Below are 15,378 nucleotides of genomic sequence, written 5' to 3'. Positions count from 1 at the left end.
TACAATAGAAGGGAAACAGAAATTTGAGGGTGAAGGTAAGCGTTTTGAGAAGAAAAGACTGTTGGGAAAAGAAGAGGCCAAAGAACATGGCAGTGATTGGGCCCTGTTAGAAAAAACAAAATGAGGCCAGTGAGAAATTCCCAGAGGCACAGGCCAAAACCCATTTAATAGGGATGTATAATGGGACATTTTAACTTTTCGTAACAACCAGAATACAGTAAGTCCCCTACATACGAACCTTCGAGTTGCGAACTTTCAAAGATGTGAACGTGTGTTCCATCAACATCAGGCGTGAGTGAAATTGCAGCTTGCCCTCCGTCTCCTATTGCTGACAATCCTTCAGCTCTACCATCTCCCACCTCCTTTCTTTCCTCCAGTCAGTAACTCTTCTTGCCTGTTCACTTGATGTCCGCCCCCGTATGCCAGCTGTTATACTATACTACCGTACTTTTCAAGGTACTGTACTGTAAGACTTATAGTGTTTTCTTTATTTTTTGTGTTTGTTTTTTTATGTATTATTGGTGTGAAGAGTATTATAAACCTATTACAGTACAGTACTATATAGCTGATTGTGTTAGTTGGGTACCTAGGCTAACTTGGTTGGACTTAGGAACAAATTGGACTTACGAACGTGCTCGCGGAATGGAACTTGTTCGTATGTAAGGGATTTACTGTACTTGCATGCCCTTACCACGAATCCCCATGTGAATGCCTAGCTGATTGAAGGGTTCACTATCAGAGTTGCGATAAGCCTGAGCTAGAGAGTTCAGCAGGTAAAGGAAACAGGAACTCTGGGTCACACTATTTTATTTTCCAATGGCATATGGGGTAAAAGTTTTAAGTGAATTTTATGTAAAGCTAAGGTACTGTGTGACCTCAGTTGATACTTGAGTTATTTGAAGTAGGATGCTTCTGTTTTTCTTCCTCAAATGTCATAGGACCCACCAAGACACCCCGTCATGATGGATATAGAGCACTATTATGGAATTTGTATTTAAGTAGCATAAGAGTGCATTAAAATATATGGGACGAATACAATAAACAGAGGATCCATTCAAATCACCTTCACAAAATTGGTAATTAACCACAGTTTGGCATGAAGATAATAAACTAAACTTTGGATATCTTTTATATATTCCACCTTATCTCCAATAACGTGCTTCCCCACATGTTTTCATGCTACTTTAAAATTACTTTAAATGCCTTAAAACCTGGTGCTGTCAGAAGTAAATAAATAAAATAAAATTGTAAAGTAAAATGTGTGAGCAATTTCAGCAAACTCTCAGGAATGTCTTTCTCTCCCTGGGGGACAAATATCCTACAACAAATATGCCTGTGTATCCACCACATAACCTCATAAGGATATTTCCAAGATGACAGTGCCTAGAACTACTTGACTTTCTCATGTTCTCTCTGTAAAAGGACGTTCAAAAGAGTTCTAGGAAATATCTAATCCTGACAATGCCATTGTTAGTAACCTCAGGGTCTGTAAGGATCTTCCCTAATGAGAATCTTGGCAAAAATTTGGTCTGATTTAAACCAGCCAAAGAGCAGTATAAAAGAGTCAGAAAACTAAGTCACAGTCAGAGAACTTAAAAGCATCAGAACATTTCTTGAAATTAATTCCTAATTTATTTCTAATCCAGCTTTCCTCAAATAAGCTCATGTCCAATAACCACAAACAGGGCAAAGAATGTCTTTAACCTAATACAAATCAACATGTTTACTTCTTTTAGAATATCATGGTTAAAAAGATAAAATTATTATTTTCTTACAGTGTGCATGATAACTGAATTTGAGCCTGAATAGAAGCATTAAACTGGGTATGCTGTTCTATTCCAGAATAGAATTTGTTTAAGAAATTATGAATGCTGCAAAAACTGAAGTTTGTTCGAGGGTAAAATCATTGAAATTGATTCCATCTTTCAAGTTTAGGACAGGTTTTCAGCATGTTTCAACTGTTTGAAATCCTTGTCAGTAGATGCAGAGTCATCTTTTAGGAAATCTTAGTGAGAAATGTGGCTTTTAAAATGCAACCATATCTCTGTTATCTTTAATTTAGACTTATGGTTTCATTTTCACATAAGACAAAAGTTTATGTAACTACATTTTTTAAAATCCCAAGGTATTTGTTTAACTGGTAAAGTCAGAAAACATCTACATGCAAAAATCTCCTTAATATTTTGTCTTGATTATGATATAATGATGAGTTAATCTCAGTTGATTCACTGTAAATCCTTTCTAAGACAATGTGATCTAGCAATAAGTAAACAAATCCCCTGCTTGAAAAAATAATCCTACATTTAGGTTCATTTTTAGCACATTAATTGTATTATTAAACAGAACAACACATACTTTAAGGAGTGACATACATAAAGTAAAAATATGTCTTGGGCATTTAATTTTAATGCAATCCTGAATTATTTCCAGCCCAGAGCTAGAATGAAGATTTGCTTAAGACTGCGGTATAATCTAAGGTCTTACTTAACATGGTTTTCTGTGTTTATTATTGATTAAACACACTCTCAAGGCACAATTTTCTAATAATAATAATCACAATTAAAATTGTATATAATTAATTAGGAATTAATTTGTTTAATGACAACCACATAAGCAGTAAGATCTATGAGAAATGACCATAAATATGTGTTGAATGAATGATTGCTTGAATGAATATTTATTCTTGTGTTTTCAGGTTTTTCAAAATGAGAGATAAAACTCTCTAATTTGTTGGACTTACTAGATATGTCTATTAATTTAGTAGATAGAAACTAAATCATGAAGAAAGCAATTCAAATTCTAAACATGAAGTTAAATTCAGTTTTTATTTCACTGCTACATTCATAAAATTAAAAAGCTTTTGTCTATTTATTTGATAATTTTCTTACTGATCAAAACTAAGGCATTTTTTTCAGATAATTTCGTTCATTGATTATTTTTGTTTTCTTGAATATTCCTGACCCCATACTCTTCTAAGCCTTGTAGGTTTTCAGTGAGTACCTAACATTATACATGAAACGTTCCTCAGCTATAACTACCAAATTATTTAAATTATTCTCTTTTTCAAAAAAAGATATCTAGTGTATACATTATAAAGTACCTTTCTTACTTGTAAAACATATAATTAATATTTAATTCCTAGATATTATCATCAATTACAAAGTCATTTTTTACACAGTATTTGTTTTGCTAAATATAGTAATGACTTTGAATTTAATTACTATACTTTGCTGTCAAATATTAAGTACTTCCATAAATGACTTATGAAGGTACCACTTTTTATGCAACTGGTAAATATAATTAGTAACGTAAAAAAGAATTTGTTTTTACCTCTTTGAGTTTATATTTCAGATAAAAGGAGTTTGGAGAGACATATAATTCATGGAGTTATAAAAAACAATATTTGTAGAAATTTTATGAAAATTACTTTTGATCATATATTTTTACTAATTTTTAGAACATGTTTGTAAATTCTCTAATAACCTTTTTGCTGTAGAGGCAAAGTAAATTTTAATATTTATAGAATCATTACAAATATAGTATGGTCTTCATAAACATCTTATTTTCTGGATTTTTCATCATCAATACTGCTTTTGATATGCAAATTACAGAAATACCAAAACAATTTTTTATCTTATTGTATTGAACATGACACCACAACAGCAAAAAAGTAAAGGCTTTGGATGAAGAAACAGCATCTGAGTGGCAGTATGACAGCCTGTGGAAAATTTTATCATTTTGTTTAGTAATCACTTTTAAATTTATAATAAGTATATGTTGCTGTGATCAATTGTCTACTAAAGACAGTTGCAATGAAAACTCAATCCACAATAAGATTTTTTTAACAAGTAGAAACTTCCAGTCCCAAGAAATATAATACTTTTCAAATTAAAAATACATTTAAAATTAAAAATGCGTTAATAAAATACTTCAAGAATTAGATTACTTAAAATTTTCTCTAAGGAGAGTGGAATGGGAGTATGAATTCAAAGGGAAAAATAAACAATGTAAAATTTCTGACTGTTAAAAACGAACTTTTTAATGTGATATTCAAAAATGCATTATAGTGGGTATCAAATGGCCATGATAATTAGATTCTATTGGATACCTTTTAAAGTGTGATGTAGCCGTTTTATTTAAGGATGTCAATATTATAAAATGGTGGAAACTGGAACTTTTGTAAGTATTTAAATCTGTAGATGAACAATTTTAGATACCGATTTTAAGACTTTAAGAAGAGTTCAGTTTAGTATATATAAATATTCCCCCATCTAATAATTAGAACTAAATCTCCCTTAGCCCCATTGAGGGTGGGCTACACTTCGAACCTGCTTCAAAAGAATAAAGTATAGAAAGGGAAAAATAATAACTTTACAGTGGAGAGATCTAACAAACACTATCTCAACCAAGTGATGAAGTTTAACATTACCAGTGATGTCGTGTGGATATCATGTACCATGTAATTTGATAAGAAGTGCATCTCACTCTTGTTTTAGTCTTTTCAAAAACCCATAAACTCTGGCTAATCATGAGAGAAAGGTCAGACAAATAGGAGTTTTACACAATACTTAGCTAATATTCCTCAATAGTTTCAGGGTCATGAAAAATAGGAAAGACTGAGAAGCTATCACAGACCAGAGGAGACTGGGGCAACATGACAGCTAAATGCAGTGTGGAAGCCTGGATATGATCCTGGCTCACAAAAATACACAAAAAAGAGGACTATTGGAAAAATAGGTGAAATCGAAAGTCTTGAGTTTAGTTTTTTTAAATGTATAAGCGATTCAAAAAGATTAAAAGTTCTTTTAAGTGATGGGCTGGAGAGGGCAGACAGCAGAAGAAAGAAGAACTTCAATCCTGCAACCTATGGAGCAAAAACCACATTCACGGAAAAACAGACAAGATGCAAAAGGAGAGGGCTATGTACCAGATGAAGGAACAAGATAAAACCCCAGAAAAAAACCAAATGAAGTGGAGATAGGCAACCTTCCAGAAAGACAATTAGAATAATGAGAGTGAAGATGATCCAGGATCTCAGAAAAAGAATAGAGGCAAAGATTGAGAAGATGCAAGAAATGTTTAACAAAGACATAGAAGAATTAAAGAACAAACAAAGAGAGATGAACATTACGATAACAGAACTGAAAAATACACTAGAAGGAATCAATAGCAGAATAACTGAAGCAGAAGAACAGATAAGTGACCTGGAAGACAGAATGGTGGAATTCACTGCCACGGAACGGAATAAAGAAGAAAGAAAAGAAATGAAGGCAGCCTAGGAGTCCTCTGGGACAACATTAAAAGCAACAAAATTCGCAATATGGGGGTCCCAGAAGGAGAAGAGAGAGAGAAAGAACCCAAGAAAATATTTGAAGAGATTATAGTAGAAAATTTCCCTAACATGGGAAAGGAAATAGTCACCCAAGTCCAGGAAGCACAGAGAGTCGCAGGCAGGAAAAACGCAAGGAGAAACACGCTGAGACACATAGTACTCAAACTGACAAAAATTAAAGACAAAGAAAAATTATTGAAAGCAACAAGGGAAAAACAACAAATAACATACGGGGGAACTCCCATAAGGTTAAAAGCTGATTTCTCAGCAGAAACTCTACAAGCCAGACGGGAGTGGCATGATATATTTAAAGTGATGAAAGGGAAGAACCTACAGCCAAGATTACTCTACCCGGCAAGGATCTCATTCGGATTCGACAGAGAAATCAAAAGCTTTACAGACAAGCAAAAGCTAAGAGAATTCAGCACCACCAAACCAGCTCTACAACAAATACTAAAGGAACTTCTGTAAGTGGGACACATAAGAGAAAAAAAGGACCTACAAAAACAAACCCATAACAATTAAGAAGATGGTAATAGGAACATACATATTGATAATTACCTTCAACGTGAACATATTAAATGCTCCAACCAAAACACACAGGCTTGCTGAATGGATACAAAAACAAGACCCACCTATATGCTGTCTACAGGAAACCCACTTCAGACCTAGGGACACATACAGACTGAAAGTGAGGGGATGGAAAAAGACATTCCATGCAAATGGAAATCAAAAGAAAGCTGGAGTAGCAATACTCATATCAGATAAAATAGGCTTTAAAATATTGATATAAAATATCAAGTATGTGATGGATGACTGGTTTGGTCATTCCAGCCCATCACATCCTTTTTTTTTTTAATTTTTGAATTTTATTTAATTTATTTTTTTACACAGCAGGTTCTTATTAGTTAACCATTTTATACATATCAGTGTATACATATCAATCCCAATTGCCCAATTCATCACACCACCACCCCCACTTCCCCACCACTTTCCCCCCTTGGCGTCCATACGTTTGTTCTCTACATCTGTGTCTCTATTTCTGCCCTGAAAACAGGTTCATCTGTACCATCATTCTAGGTTCCACATATGTGTTAATATATGATAATTCTTTTGCTCTTTCTGACTTACTTCACTCTGTATGACACTCTCTAGATCCTTCCACGTCTCTAGAACTGACCCAATCTCATTCATTTATATGGCTAAGTAATATTCCATTGTATATATGTACCACATCTTCTTTATCTATGTGTCTGTCGATGGGCATTTATGTTGCTTCCATGACCTGGCTATTGTAAATAGTGCTGCAATGAACATTGGGGTGCATGTGTCTTTTTGAATTATGGTTTTCTCTGGGTATATGCCCAATAGTGGGATTGCTGGGTCCTATGGTAGTTCTCTTTTTAGTTTTTTAAGGAACCTCCATACTGTTCTCCATAGTGGCTGTATCAATTTACATTCCCACCAACAGCAAGAGGGTTCCCTTTTCTCCACACCCTCTCCAGCATTTATTGTTTGTAGCTTTCCTGATGAAGGCCATTCTAACTGGTGTGAGGTGATACCTCACTGTAGTTTAGATTTGCATTTCTCTAATAATTAGTGATGTTGAGCAGCTTTGCATGTGCTTCTTGGCCATCGGTATGTCTTCTTTGGAGAAATGTCTATTTAGATTTTCTGCCCATTTTTGGATTGGGTTGTTTGTTTTTTTAATGTTGAGCTGCATGAGCTGTTTATATATTTTGGTGATTAATACTTTGTTGATTTGTTTGCAAATATTTTCTCCCATTCTGAGTGTTGTCTTTTAATCTTGTTTATGGTTTCCATTGCTGTACAAAAGCTTTTAAGTTTCATTAGGTCCCATTTGTTTATTTTTGTTTTTATTTCCATTACTCTAGGAGGTGAAGCAAAAAAGATCTTGCTGTGATTTATGTCAAAGAGTGTTCTTCCTAGGTTTTCCTCAAAGAGTTTTATAGTGTCCGGTCTTACATTTAGGTCTCTAAACCATTTTGAGTTTATTTTTGTGTATGGTGTCAGGGATTGTTCTAATTTCATTCTTTTACATGTAGCTATTCAGTTTTCCCAGCACCACTTATTGAAGAGGCTGTCTTTTCTCCATTGTAAATCCTTGCCTCCTTTGTCATAGATTAGTTGACCATAGGTGTGTGGGTTTATCTCTGGGCTTTTATCCTGTTCCATTGATCTATATTTCTGTTTTTGTGCCAGTACCATATTGTCTTGATTACTGTAGCTTTGTAGTATAGTCTGAAGTCAGGGAGTCTGATTCCTCCAGCTCCGTTTTTTTCCCTCAAAACTGCTTTGGCTATTTGGGGTCTTTTGTGTCTCTATACAAATTTTAAGATTTTTTGTTCTAGTTCTGTGAAAAATGCCATTGGTAATTTGATAGGGCTTGCATTGAATCTGTTGATTGCTTTGGGTAGTATAGTCATTTTCACAATATTGATTCTTCCAATCCAAGAACATGGTGTATCTCTCCATCTGTTTGTATCATCCTGAATTTCTTTCGTCAGTGTCTTATAGTCTTCTGCATACAGGTCTTTTGTCTCCCTTGGTAGGTTTATTCCTAGGTATTTTATTCTTTTTGTTGCAATGGTAAATGGGAGTGTTTCCTTAATTTCTCTTTCAGATTTTTCATCATTAGTGTATAGAAATGCAAGAGATTTCCGTGCATTAATCTCATATCCTGCAACTTTACCAAATTCATTGATTAGCTCTAGTAGTTTTCTGGTGGCATCTTTAGGATTCTCTATGTATAGTATCATGTCATCTGCAAACAGTGACAGTTTTACTTCTTCTTTTCTGACTTGGATTCCTTTAATTTCTTGTACTTCTCTGATTGCCGTGGCTAGAACTTCCAAAACTATGTTGAATAATAGGGGTGAGAGTGTGGACATCCTTGTCTTGTTCCTGATCTTAGGGGAAATGCTTTCAGTTTTTCACCATTGAGAATGATGTTTGCTGTGGGTTTGTCATATATGGCCTTTATTATGTTGAGGTAGGTTACCTCTATGCCCGCTTTCTGGAGAGATTTTATCATAAATGGGTGTTAAAAATTTCTGCATCTATTGAGATGATCATATGGTTTTTATTCTTCAATTTGTTAATATGGTGTATCACACTGATTGATTTGCATATATTGAAGAATCCCTGCATCCCTGGGATAAATCCCACTTGATCATGGTGTATGATCCTTTTAATGTGTTGGTGGAGTCTGTCTGCTATTATTTTGTTGAGGATTTTTGCATCTATATTCATCAGTGATATTGGTCTGTAATTTTCTTTTTTTGTATTATCGTTGTCTGGTTTTGGTATCAGGGTTATAGTGGCCTCATCGAATGAGTTTGGGAGTGTTCCTTCCTCTGCAATTTTTTGTAAGAGTTTGAGAAGGATAGGTGTTAGCTCTTCTCTAAATGTTTGATAGAATTCAGCTGTGAAGCCATCTGGTCCTGGACTTTTGTTTGTTGGAAGATTTTTCATCACAGTTTCAATTTCATTACTTGTGATTGATCTGCTCATATTTTCTAGTTCTTTCTGGTTCAGCCTTGGAAGGTTATACCTTTCTAGGAATTTGTCCATTTCCTTAGGTTGCCCATTTTATTGGCATAGAGTTGCTTGTAAGAATCTCTTAGTGTGCTTTGTATTTCTGTGGTATCTGTTGCAACTTCTCCTTTTTCATTTCTAATTTTATTGATTTGAGTCCTCTCCCTCTTTTTCTTGATGAGTCTGGCTAATGGTTTATCAATTTTGTTTATCTTCTGAAAGAACCAGCTTTTAGTTTTATTGATCTTTGCTATTGTTTTCTTTGTTTCAGTTTCATTTATTTCTGCTCTGATCTTTATGATTTATTTCCTTCTACTAACTTTGGGTTTTGTTTGTTCTTCATTCTCTAGTTCCTTTAGGTATAAGGTTAGATTGTTTATTTGAGATTTCTCTTGTTTCTTGAGTTAGGTTGTATTGCTATAAACTTCCTTCTTAGAACTGCTTTTGCTGCATCCCATAGGTTTTGGATCCTCATGTTTTCGTTGTAATTTGTCTCTAGGTATTATTTGATTTCCTCTTTGATTTATTCAGTGATCTCTTGGTTATTTAATAACGTATTGTTTAGCCTCCATGTATTTGTGTTTTTATATCAAGTATATATGGCCTTTATTATGTTGAGGTAGGTTACCTCTTTCACCGAGGTCTAGGTCAGGAGTAGAAATCCAGTTTTATTGGTGGTGGCAATGGACCTAATGTGAAAGGACTTTAGCCCAGCAGCAACCAAAGTACTAGAAATTTAGACATAAGGACACAAGCCAAAATTTAGCTGTTATTGCTGAGGTTCAACATTAGGAACAAAAGACAGGTAGAAAGTAGGAACTAAAACTGAGTTCCATTAGGTTTGGCCAAGGAAGTACTTGAGAGTATCTTCCAAAGCAGATGTCATTGTTAATAGTGTCACTTTGGTCAAGTTACTTACCCTTTCAGTGCCTTAGTTCTTCCACCTATAAGATGGAGATTAAAAACAATATCTACTACACAGAGTAGTTGTGAGTATTGAGTGAATTATCGTGTGTAAGCATTTAGAACAATGCCCAGTACCTAGTCAAGTATGATGTAAGTGCTTATAAAAATAAAAAGAAATATCACCACCTCTAATAGAAGTGCTTTTCTTTAGCAATGTTGATGTATTCCACTCAAATAAATTAATTGTCTAATTTGGCAGAAACAACGTGATCGTAAACCAAAGCTTGAGTTGACCTTTTCTCTAAATAATCCAGATTGTATCTCTTTTACATATGTTGACAAGCACTGAAAAGGGGAAAGCTTTTCTTTTCCTTGTCTCTCATGGCAACACCCATTGACCTACATGCTCTGGGTAAGACAGTGTAAATAAGGATGGCAACAGAGAATGGTGGACGTGAAGACCTCAGGTTTTGCATAAAAATGAAACCACCAAATAGTATAATAGAACAATTTGGTGTGTGTGTGTGTGTGTGTGTGTATATATATTCACCATGGTACAGCTTGAATCAGCTTCTATCTGTAAAAATATTATGAATGCTATATGACATAAGATCTGGCCAAAATACAAACGCTATTTCCTTTTGAAATTTAATACTGTTCCTTCACCAGCATTATTGATGAAGGAACATTTCATTAAAATGTTCCTTAAAATGTTCCTAAAATTTCCTTAAAACAATTATTTCTCTTCACTGTGTCAAACAGAAGTCTATATCAGTTCAGAAAATGTTATGGTTCTTAAGGGATCTATCATTCTATAATTGAAGATTTACACATAGTTTCATATATTAAAATGCTGCTAGCCTTTAATGTATATAGCATGTCAAAAATACATAAAACCTGTCTTCTGAGATAGTCATAGAGCATTCAGGCAGTTTCAAACACTACTGAATGATGGTAGAGGGTTTGAATTTACTAAGGTTGTTGAAGAAAACCTAATAAAATAATGCATTATTTAAAACATATTGTTTTGTCTCTTTTTCTATCCCAATATCATGCAGTGTAGATGTATATGCCACTATTGTCATTTATAACATTCACATCCAGCACAGACCCATACCTGAAAGCACTGGGGAATGAGAATATTTGTTTCTGCCAAGTTGCCCTAAGAAAGCCTACCTTAGTTGTGAATAAAATAGATATGTTACAGAAAACATATCAGTGTCTAAAATTTCAGGAAACCACTTGCTTTGTTTGATATAGTACGAGTTATTTCATTTTTATTATTACAATAATGAATGCTAAGCAGTAGATTAAATTATTAAATGATTGCTCTTACATTGCTGTTAGGGGAGAGAAAGAGAGAAAAAAAAAAGAATCCTTGGTGCAAAGTTCTTTGATTATTTGCAATGATCAAATAACAATAATACTTCTTCACACAGTTGTTCTATTACTCATCACTTAATCTTCACTAATCATTGAATTAACAAGTGACTCATCAAACCAACAGTCATTTTAATCTAATTAACTTATTCTTTTCAACAGAAAAACTGTCACACATTTAATAGCGACAACATCACAACACACATGGAACATATAAAAAATATACCTATATACCCAGCAAGATGATAAATATGTATCAGGTCAGCCTGATGAAATTGCCCTATTATTAGGTCAAAAATAGTCAAATATCAACAACTTCAATTGGTTCAATCTAATATTTATGAGTTTTAAACAAAAAGTATCAGTTTTGCCTTCCAAATGTTTTAAAATATGTAGTTGCACAGCTTGAAATTAGAAATCTGAATTTTCATGAATAAAATGGAATGATATACCAATAGGATTAAATAAAGACACAATCTGACATGACCTTTCTAAAAGTCCCCAAATGAAAGGGAGGTTGAATGATGCATCAAAACTAGATTGTTCTCTGATTTTTATTACATTTGACTTATCCTTGACTGAAATATCATGTCCAATATATGACTCTACCAACTAAGAGCAAAATAAGACATAAAGGATCCCCCCAAATCAAGAAAGATAACCAAGATTACACAAAATAGGACTGATAAGTTTTTTTATTCCCTTATGTTAACATTTACCACTTATTTTGGTGGTGGAAGTCAATTTTTATTGTAAAACTCTTTCTGTATACTTCAGGTGAGTCTACCACCATACTCTACCCACTCCCTGGTAGGGGAATGGCTCATGACCTAGGGTCAACCAACCAGGGTCCTCTGATCCCCTGACCAGTGAAATTGCTTTGGAGACGGGTATGTTGCAGACATTAGGTTAATTTGACCTATAGCCTCTTCTAAAGAGAGCATCTCCTTTCTGCTGGGGTAGCAGGCAGTAGGTACAATGTTAGTCTGAACCTGCTGGTGGTGAAGTTTCTTACATGGCAACCCCTCTTCCTGAGAGTGAAGCCAACAAGAAAAAGAAAGAACCCAGAAAGACATTAATGTGGGGATGAGGTTGGGAGAAAGGAGACCAAAGGTGAGGCTGTATCAAGCATCTCAAGCATTAAGCATTGGTCATTGGGTTGGGAAGAATAGAAATGGGACTGAAATGGATCATGGACAAGGATGCTGAGAAAATGGCTGGGTGGGGATAGAATTGAAGCTGACCTATTTTATTATCTTTCTCAGGCCAACCCTGCTTATGCTGCAGACAGGCATTTGCCTGAAAAATATTTATAATCTGAGATGCTGTGGCTTAAGCATGTTTCACGGGGAAATAAAAAAGTAGACAGAAAAGCTGGAGGTGTAGCTATCAGGAACAGGCTGATTATTCTTAACCAAAGGCTCTGAGCTTTATTGCCACAGTTTCTATGTCCTAGTGATTTAATTGGCCATGACACACCTATCCTACCCAGCTGAGTTGCATTTCAAATATAGAATACTGATAAGACCAAAATGGTTGATTCAACGGCCAGGTTCTAGTCTTGGTATTTGAGATGGGAATGTGAAAAATAAACATTATTTGCTGTAAAAAAGCAAAACAAAACTGGAATTACAGAGTGAAGCTGAGCATGAACATGGGGTAGGAAAAGACTTGATTGTGAAATAGTTTTTTAAAATTATGTTTCAAAATTAAACTGACATTTTTCGATATAGAGGTCAGTGTTATAGTGAGAGTACATTTATGTTTAATGGTTAAAAATGTAAGGTTAGGACCAGGTGGTCTGTGCTCAAGTTTCAGCTGCATCCTCTGATATACTGGGCAACTTATTCAACCTCTCTGAAAAGTAAGGCTAGTGATATTAACATCCTAGGATTGTGCTGAGAATTGAATGAGATAAAGAATCTAAAGCACTTGGCACCTGGAAAGGGCTCAGTACTTTGTGGTTATGACTTTTACTACAGAATTAGAGAAACACCAAGAAAATGCATGATGTGGTCTCTTGCCATCTTACCTTATGTATATAATGTCCAGTGTAGAAAGTTGTTTCAATATATCTGGAGATCAAGAGCCCATGACCATCAGTTAGAATTCAGTTTCTCTGAAGTGAAGAAATTCTTCCATATGTCAACCCACATTCTTAATAAAATCTAAACATTTTCTTCAAGTTTTTTCTGGGGAAAACAGAAAAAGAAACTGGTTATCTTCAATCTGATATATTTAAGCATTGTTATCATTTTCTCTCTCCAATTTAAGCAATCTTGATTTTTTAAAATGTTCTTATAGCTGCCATTTCTTTTTGTTTTGTCATTGCTTTTACAAAGCCTGGTCCCCTGAATCAAATTGTGATCATGCTTTCTGTCCACCAAAAGCCTAGACAGTTTGTCCACCACTTCCTAAAGTTGGCTAAAATTGAGGGAATATATTCTAGTGGCATCTATAATGATTTCGTTATTTCAATACAGTAGAAGGAGTGAATATATACATTTACCCCACTTTATTTTTTTCTGTTCAGAAGAAGTAGCTTTCACAAAACCATAAACTGATAAATCAAGCTTCCATCAATGAGCAAGTTTTGTGTTGGAAGGAAGAATATTTGGACATTAAAGAAAATAAGCAGAGAGCACAAGACCAGAAAAAATACAGAAACTAAAATTAGTATAAAAGGGAATCCTTAAGATTTATCCAACCGAACCACAATGCCTTAATCCTCAATCAAAAATTGAGCTAAGTAAACCCTTCAAACTATCAATTCCTGATTCAGCAACACTGAAAAATTTATTGATGGCTCTTCTTGGCTTTGTTTCTTTTTTCCCTGCCACAGAGATCCTATTAATGGAAATTGCACATAAGTTTTCTTGACTTTGTTTCTATAAATTTATTCCTATGTCAGCAGATAAGAATTGCAACTTCTTTCAAAAAAAAAAAAAAAAGCGTTAAGAAGATACCATTCCCTGTTCCATAGAGTCTAACAGAATTAGTGTATTGCTGCTTTGAAAATTCAATGCCTAAGAAATGAGGCAGTGACTTGTGTCTGGTGCACTGGCAGGAAGAGTGATCTAGCCAGTGTATCTGTTGCTTTTGGCTAAACATGAGAAAGGCAAGTATGTCTGGAGATAAAATTTTATTGGAAAATATGAAGAAATGGTACATGACTCTTCTCTCTGTCCTTCCTCAGATATCACTAGGAAGCACATAGGACTGAATAATAGTTAGAAGAGGGTACTGTTTTCAAGTAACTTTGGCAAAGCATACCTTTAGCTCATCATTACCACTATTTCTCCATTCCAGAACCCCATAAGTATAAGTAAGTCTTCAGATGTCAACTCTAGGCTATCCTCCTTCCTCCATTCTCAGGCCTAATCTCTTCAATTCTTAAGCTCTTACTGGGCCAGACCACATTAATTACAGTAGAATGAGACAGGCACAGAAGAAGGAGTCTAGAACTGACCTAAATACAGAAGTGTCAATTCTAAAAGGAAGTAAACTGTGGAAGAAAGAACATGGTTCATGAGGGAAAATAGCAACATAACAACGTCTAATATAATCAAATACTTAAATACAAACAAAATTTTAGATCCATTTATAACATGATTTCTAAAGAGAAACAATGACCATTTATTGAAAATATATTGAATAATGTATGTACTTCAACTACATTAATTTATTAATCACAACAGCTTTATGAGATGGGCACAATTATTATTACCCTCATTTTTTTTTGGCTAAAGATACTGAGTCAAAGAAAGGAAACAAACTTGCCCAAGTTACCTGCCAGGTAATGGCGGAGCTACAAGCCCAGAAAGTCTGAATCCAGAACCTGCGCTATTACCCATAAACACCTGTGCAGTAAGGCAAGCGATATTTAGAGGTCGGGAGTGGTATCCAGAACTGAGTGGTTTGCAGCTCTAGTCAGGCAGGTGGGAGATGTTGATAAAGGATTAGCAGAGAGCAGGCCCACAGTACCTAATGGTATTTAAGAGCCTAACTCCAGTGTCAGAAAATTTAAGGGAGTTCCTAGGCTTATAGATCTTAAGGGATTGGAGAAGCTATTAAATGTGAGACTCAGGCACAGAAAATATTTAGATCTCATCACCTGAATTGGATGACAAGGTGGATGGAGATTGAAACTCAGAAACAAAGGAGAAACCTCTGTCCCAAGGTCAAGGCTGAAGTGACCATGA

The sequence above is a fragment of the Aethalodelphis obliquidens genome, unplaced genomic scaffold (assembly GCF_003676395.1).
Source record: "Aethalodelphis obliquidens isolate GAN/ISIS:26980383/991018 unplaced genomic scaffold, ASM367639v1 scaffold79, whole genome shotgun sequence".
In the NCBI taxonomy this organism is placed as follows: Eukaryota; Metazoa; Chordata; class Mammalia; order Artiodactyla; family Delphinidae; genus Aethalodelphis; species Aethalodelphis obliquidens.
Note: the sequence above shows the minus strand (reverse complement) of the source record.